The 6,342-nt window shown below is 35.2% G+C and overlaps 1 pseudogene; it reads right to left on the reverse strand.

The window, feature by feature from the left end:
* The window catches only part of LOC138165568 (large ribosomal subunit protein eL30 pseudogene), an 11,040-nt pseudogene extending 5,619 nt beyond the window's left edge, over window positions 1-5,421 (reverse strand).
* Between the last annotated feature and the right edge of the window lie 921 nt (window positions 5,422-6,342).

The following is a 6,342-nucleotide window of genomic DNA, read 5'->3' on the forward strand; positions in this document are numbered from 1 at the left end:
TGTTCTGTGATTTGATATGGATTCTGGGAAGCCGTTGTCTGGAGCCTTCCCCCCCCCCCCCCCCCGGCTTTGAAAAACCCAGATGCTGATTTGGTATGGATGTAATGGTTGGACAGTTTGGAAATCTGTCTACTTGATCTGTTTCTGTCTTGATAATTCTGCCTGTATACTTTGAAGTTCGGGGTGCTGACCTCTTTCCCCTGGACAAGGTAAATGATATATGTCTGACTGATTAAAATAAGCTTGTTAACCTATTTTGAGTTGCTTTCCTTTAACAAAGCAGATCCAAGAACCTGTGGTGGCAGCAAACCCTGAGGACGCTTGGGGTGCTTGCTGCTACAATGAGTTAATTTGTTGTTTGCTGTTTGAAACTCATATTTATTGGAAAGGGATTCAAGCCTTAAACATAAAGATCAGAGTCTTTCTGTTCCCATTAGAAAATAGTCATTAGGAGTTTAGCTTGAACCTTAAAATTACATCCCCTATATTAATAATATTTAAGGGAGCAGATAAATATGATTGCAGATGAGTACCCTTCTCTCTGAGGACAATAAAATGGTCAGCTTCTACCTCCTGCTTCTCCTCATGGAAGAAATTAAAGTCTCCCTTGAGAAGGACGAGGGAGAGGGAGAAACTAGCATATCTATTAATGCCTTCTTACAAGCCATACCCAACACCCTGTGCTCCATGTAGGGCTAGCCTTGCTACACTGCTATTATCAAAATTTACTTCTGTGATATACACTATATACACTACTTTCACTGTGATATACCATATTTAATTTGAGTATAACACAACATAATCTACACATCCAAATCAATCACTCAATTAATTAGCATGAAATAAGCATAGACTTCTTGCTAAACATTGTGCTAGGCACAGGCAGATTAAAAAAAAAAGTCCTTCCTCTCAGAAAGCTTTATTTTCCATTTGGAAGAGACAACATGGACACATTCACACACACAAATGCACACACACACACACACACACATACACACAGAAGGAAATTTCAAGAATGAAATCATAAGCAGCTCAAAGGATCAGGAAAGCCAAACTCTGATGAAAACAAACAAGGAGTGTTTTCTAGGCATTGGTGATGGCCTGTGCAAAAACCCAGAGATGGCAGATGGAATGTTGCATATAAGAAACAGCAAGAAGACTGGTTTGGTTGAATTTTCCAGTATGTAAAGGAGGGTAATGTATAAACTCTAGAAAGGCCAGTGGGACAGATTTTGAAGATAGATTTACAAAATCTATAAATATAAATAGGTATTTGGATTTGATTCTTGAAATAGTAGGGTGCCCACCTGACAGTTATCAGATTGACTAATATGATAGAAAAGGAAATGACAAATGCTGGAGGGGATATGGAAAACTAGGAAGACTATTGGTGGAATTGTGAAGTGGTCCAATAATTCTGGAGAACAATTTGAAACCATGCTCAAAGGTGTATGAAACTATACATACCTTTTGACACATAATGCAACTATTAGGTCTGTATCCTAAAGAGATCAAAGAAAAAGGAAAAGGATCTATATGCACAAAAATATTTATAGCAAATTTTTGTATAAGCCAAGAATTGAAAACAGAGGATATTCATAAGTTGGGGAATGGCTGAACAAGTTGTAGTATAAAATGATGCTGGAATATTATTGGACAAGAAATATTGCATTAGAGATGATGAGTAAGGGGCGGCCAGGTGGCTCAGTGAGTAAGAGCACCGGCCCCAGAGTCGGGATAACCTGGTTTCAAATCCAGGCTCAGATACTTAGCACTACACCCAGAAATAACTGGCCGTGTAACCTTGAGCAAGTTACTTAACCCCAATTGCTAAAAAAAAAGAAAAGAAAAAGAAAAAATGATGAGTAGGATGATTTTAGAAGAACCTATGTGAACATATATACATAATACAATGTGAAGCGAGCGGAATCAGAAGAATATTGTACATAGTAACAGGAATATTATAAGAATGAACAACTGTGAAAGACCTATGTATAGTAATCCAAGACAATTCTGAAAGACTCATGATGAAAAATGTTATCCACCTCCGGAGTAAACTGCTAAACTCTAAGTACAATTTGGATTATACTTTTTTCATGTTATTTTACTTATGCTTTTTTTGCAACATTACTAATATGGCAATATATTCTACATGATTTCACACCCATAACTGAAAAATTGCTTACCTTCTCAATGGATGAGGGAGGGACCAGAGAGAAGGTAAGAATTTGGAACTGAGAAATTTTTTAAATAAATGTTAAAAATCTTATAATCATTTTTTAAAAGAAATAGCAGGGTATTAGAATTTATTAATCAAGGTAGTTACATTGTCAGACCAGTGCATCATTAATATTGCTTTGTGGAGAGTGATTTAGAAATGGAAGAGACTTGAAGCAAGAACACACGAAGTAGGAGGTCATGATAATATTGGTGACAAGTCAGGAAGGCCTGAACTTGAATGATGTCCATATAAGTGGAAAAATAAGGAAGAGATTTGCTAGATGTGGAGTTCCATATAGTCTATGTTAAGTAACAACTTACTGGATGTGTCAGATGACTAGTCAGCCTTTGAAGACAGTACATTTTTTCCATGATATATTAGATTTTTAGAAACAATATAAAGTCTTTCGAGATACACCTGGCAAGTAAATTATGTGGTCAAGCTAAATTGTATCACTTGAAGTCAAAAGATGCACTATAGCTTTAGAGTAATGAGATGTACTTTCTTGTACTGGATAGAGAGAATGAAGAAATTTATATAAGAGTAACCTTTTGAGTGAGGACATTTAAATAAATATATCTCATCATGAATGTATTGAAGAGTACTTTATTTTGGCCAAAAAAATAATAATCAGACTTACTTGTAATGCTGCTCCAATATTGTATACCCATCTTGTAACATACCTTATTCTTAATTCTTTTCTTGCCCCTTTTCAATACTGAACACCTCATCTGTCAATGAAGGGCTTTCTTGCCCCCTTTTGGAAATAATTATGAATCTGCAGATGTGTAGTCTTTCACTTTAATGACTACCAGTGCTGTGAATCAAAGCTCTTCTTTGCCATTAGAAACATCTTCCCTTGCCACAATCACCTTCAATTTTTCACTGAATAATTTCAATCTGAGCCCAGTCTTAAAATATTATACAACCCATAGGCACATTGCTTCAATTGATCTTGTCACTCTGTCTTTTGTAAAAAACCTCTGGCAAATGCCTGGCTTTTGCTCATAGCAATCTGAAATACTGTTATTCATTTTCAACAAGTGTCAGATTTCACACAGTTTTGTAAGGAGATATTTCCTAGAAAGAACACTTATCACAAATTCTGCTTTCATCCCTTTATCATGTGCTGTTTTAATATGCCCTGTAGTAAATATACTCTGTGATAGAATGTTTTAGAGAGTAAGTTCTGGGAAATATGACTTTATTTCTTTAAGATATACTCCTTTTCCTTCTATTTCAAGTCAGTTATTCATAAAGCAGGTGTATCTTACTCTGAAATTTATCACAAAAAGCACTTATCAGATGTTTATTTGGCTAAATTGTTTTAATTCAGATTTCCATCTTCTCCCTTTCCAAACATTGAAGACTGGATTGCTTGCAGAAGTAAAATTTCTCTAAAATATTTCCAAGCAAGACACAAAGCATTAAATTCCTGTTCAAATCTTATATTTTGCCATTATTTTGTTATTTTTCTTCATATATTTAGCTTTTCATATTGTTTTTGAAGTGCTTAATAACTAAGAGCTATGGCATTTATTTAACTTATTTTTAAACTACATTTGTGTTACTTAAAATGAGAAAATAGGATAGAAATGTTAGAAATAAATAAAAAATTGATGGAAAAGCATTATGAAATTAACACAAAATCCGTGATTTTGTCCTGTTACCTGCAGAGAAATATAGCAGTTGCATATACTCAACTTATTCAAATTTTTGACTTTGCTATTTTATATTTTTTAATTCAAATTTTAAAACCAGGATTCCTTTTTCTAAAGAAAATTGTTGGGTTGGGGGGTGGCTAGGTGGCACAGTAAATAAGAGCACCTGCCTGGAGTCGGGAGGACATGGATTGGTTCAGGCCTCAGATACTAAACACCCACACAAAAAAACTGGCCATGTAACCTTGAGCAAGTTAACCCCAATTGATTTTAAAAAAAGGAAGAAAGAAAGAAAGAAAGAAAGAAAGAAAGAAAGAAAGAAAGAAAGAAAGAAAGAAAGAAAGAAAGAAAGAAAGAAAGGAAGGAAGGAAGGAAGGAAGGAAGGAAGGAAGGAAGGAAGGAAGGAAGGAAGGAAGGAAGGAAGGAAGAAAGAAAGAAAGAAAGAAAGAAAGAAAGAAAGAAAGAAAGAAAGAAAGAGAGAAAGAGAGAAAGAAAGAAAGAAAGGAAGAAAGAAAGAAAAAGAAAGAAAATTGTCAGGTAATCACGAAATTCCAAGTAGATGAATATTAGCCAATAAAGTATAATTGGGAAGATAAATTTACTTGTGCGTGTGACTTAAAATTAACCAGTTAAAATTAATTATTCATGGATTATCTATACCACTTCACTTTTCCACAGATAATTGAATATCTATGGTATAACTTATTTCCCATCTCATATGATACCCACCTCTGTTGGAGAGGGGGAAATCTAAAATAAAATGTGACCATCACTTTTTGTTGAGTTTTCTATTGAATACTTAAATACTTCCCTGAATTAGACTTTAATGAATGCCAAGAGAAGAAGACAAGAAGAGGTTCTGGCAAACAATTTTTTTAATTGACAGCATTTACTGAAATTCAACAAACACGCACTGTTCCTTTATGTAATAATTTTTTTTTGTAATACTAGCCACTAATCTATCAATTTCTAGACCTCTCTTCCAGGCCATGTGAGGAAAAGTGACTCCTCTGTTTCTAATGTATCTCAATAGATGTTTTTCAGATAATACAGTCTGCTTTTTGACCTAACCAAAACTTTGTGACAGATCTCCTCATCCAGTTAAGAGATATTTTTTCTCAGTTAAAATCGGAGATAGCTCTGCTTCGGCTTTTGTTATCATAGATCATAGAACACTTGAAGGAGGCGTACCCCAAGAATACTTAAGAGAGTTTTGTTTTCATTTGCACTGTATTCTTATTATGAAAGCTACCAGAACCTCAGGCCTCAACAATGGCATTCTCTTTTGTGCTGCATTTCTATTCACTAAAGTGTTCTTTTGATAAATACAATTTTATAAGCATTATTTTACACCAAATATTTTTCTTAAAGGAGTGGTGATCAATATAGCCTCCACCGCAAGTGAAAGTAATAGGATGAGATTCTGCCCTCACTGACACAATATATAAATGTTGTAATTTTTGTTTGAATTATACCTTTTTCAATTTCCTTAGGACCTGTAATTTCCCTAATGAGGGTACTTTGTTCACTGACATTCATTGTGACCCATCTATACCGCAGAAATTTGTCTTTGCAGGTTTTTAACATCCAAAAATGTATCACTTTGCTGTCATCATGATAATAAACCTATAGACATAGCTGGGTTGGTCTTCACATGAGCCTTTTATATTTCACAGGGACAATATTTGGAATCTTTCTATCTTGATAGGCAATTCCAAGAAATGTCATGCCCCACTAACATAATATTAAAAATATTGGGGGGAAGAGTTTGGGGGAGTGGGGGATAGGGAGGGCGCCTAGATAGTATAGTGGTAAAATACTGGCCCCTAAGTTCAAATCTGACCTCCGACCAGACACTTACTGGCTATGTGACCCTGAGCAAGTCACTTAACCCCAATTGCGCCCCCCCCCAACACACACATGCCAAAAAACAAACAAACAAAAACTTTGGCTCACTTCCTTAGTAGTTGAGTCCTGGGAGAAGGTCTCATGGTAAAAGTAGTTTAAATATAAATGATGGAGTTTAGGTAAAGTCTTCTGCAGAGTCTGTTCACATGTCTTTCCTTGACAGGAAACCTTGAACTAAAGTTTTTGCTTTGCAATTTCCTATATATAGGCATAAATTGAAAATGTTTGCAGATATTTTAGGAGCCTCAATAGGATTCAAATTCTTTTAGGTGCATAGGATTTATAATTGGAAAGGACCTTCGAGTTCACCTAGTCTCACTTTTTCATTTTATATACATTAATCAACTTTAGCTAAGCGGGAGGAAAGGTTGAAGGATGTACCTCAATTCAAACCTTGCTATAGAGAGAGGAGGAAACTGAGGCTGTGAGAGGTTAAGTAACTGGTCTAAGATCACCTATGTAGCAGGTACTAACAGGATAGTAGAAATGAATCCATTGCTAGACACATTCAAAAGTATAGAAAGACTTAGGGAAGCAAAATGACCTGCCATC

The sequence above is a fragment of the Petaurus breviceps genome, unplaced genomic scaffold (genome assembly GCF_028583685.1).
Source record: "Petaurus breviceps papuanus isolate PSGF00001 unplaced genomic scaffold, PetGlider_PUasm1.0 213, whole genome shotgun sequence".
In the NCBI taxonomy this organism is placed as follows: domain Eukaryota; kingdom Metazoa; phylum Chordata; class Mammalia; order Diprotodontia; family Petauridae; genus Petaurus; species Petaurus breviceps.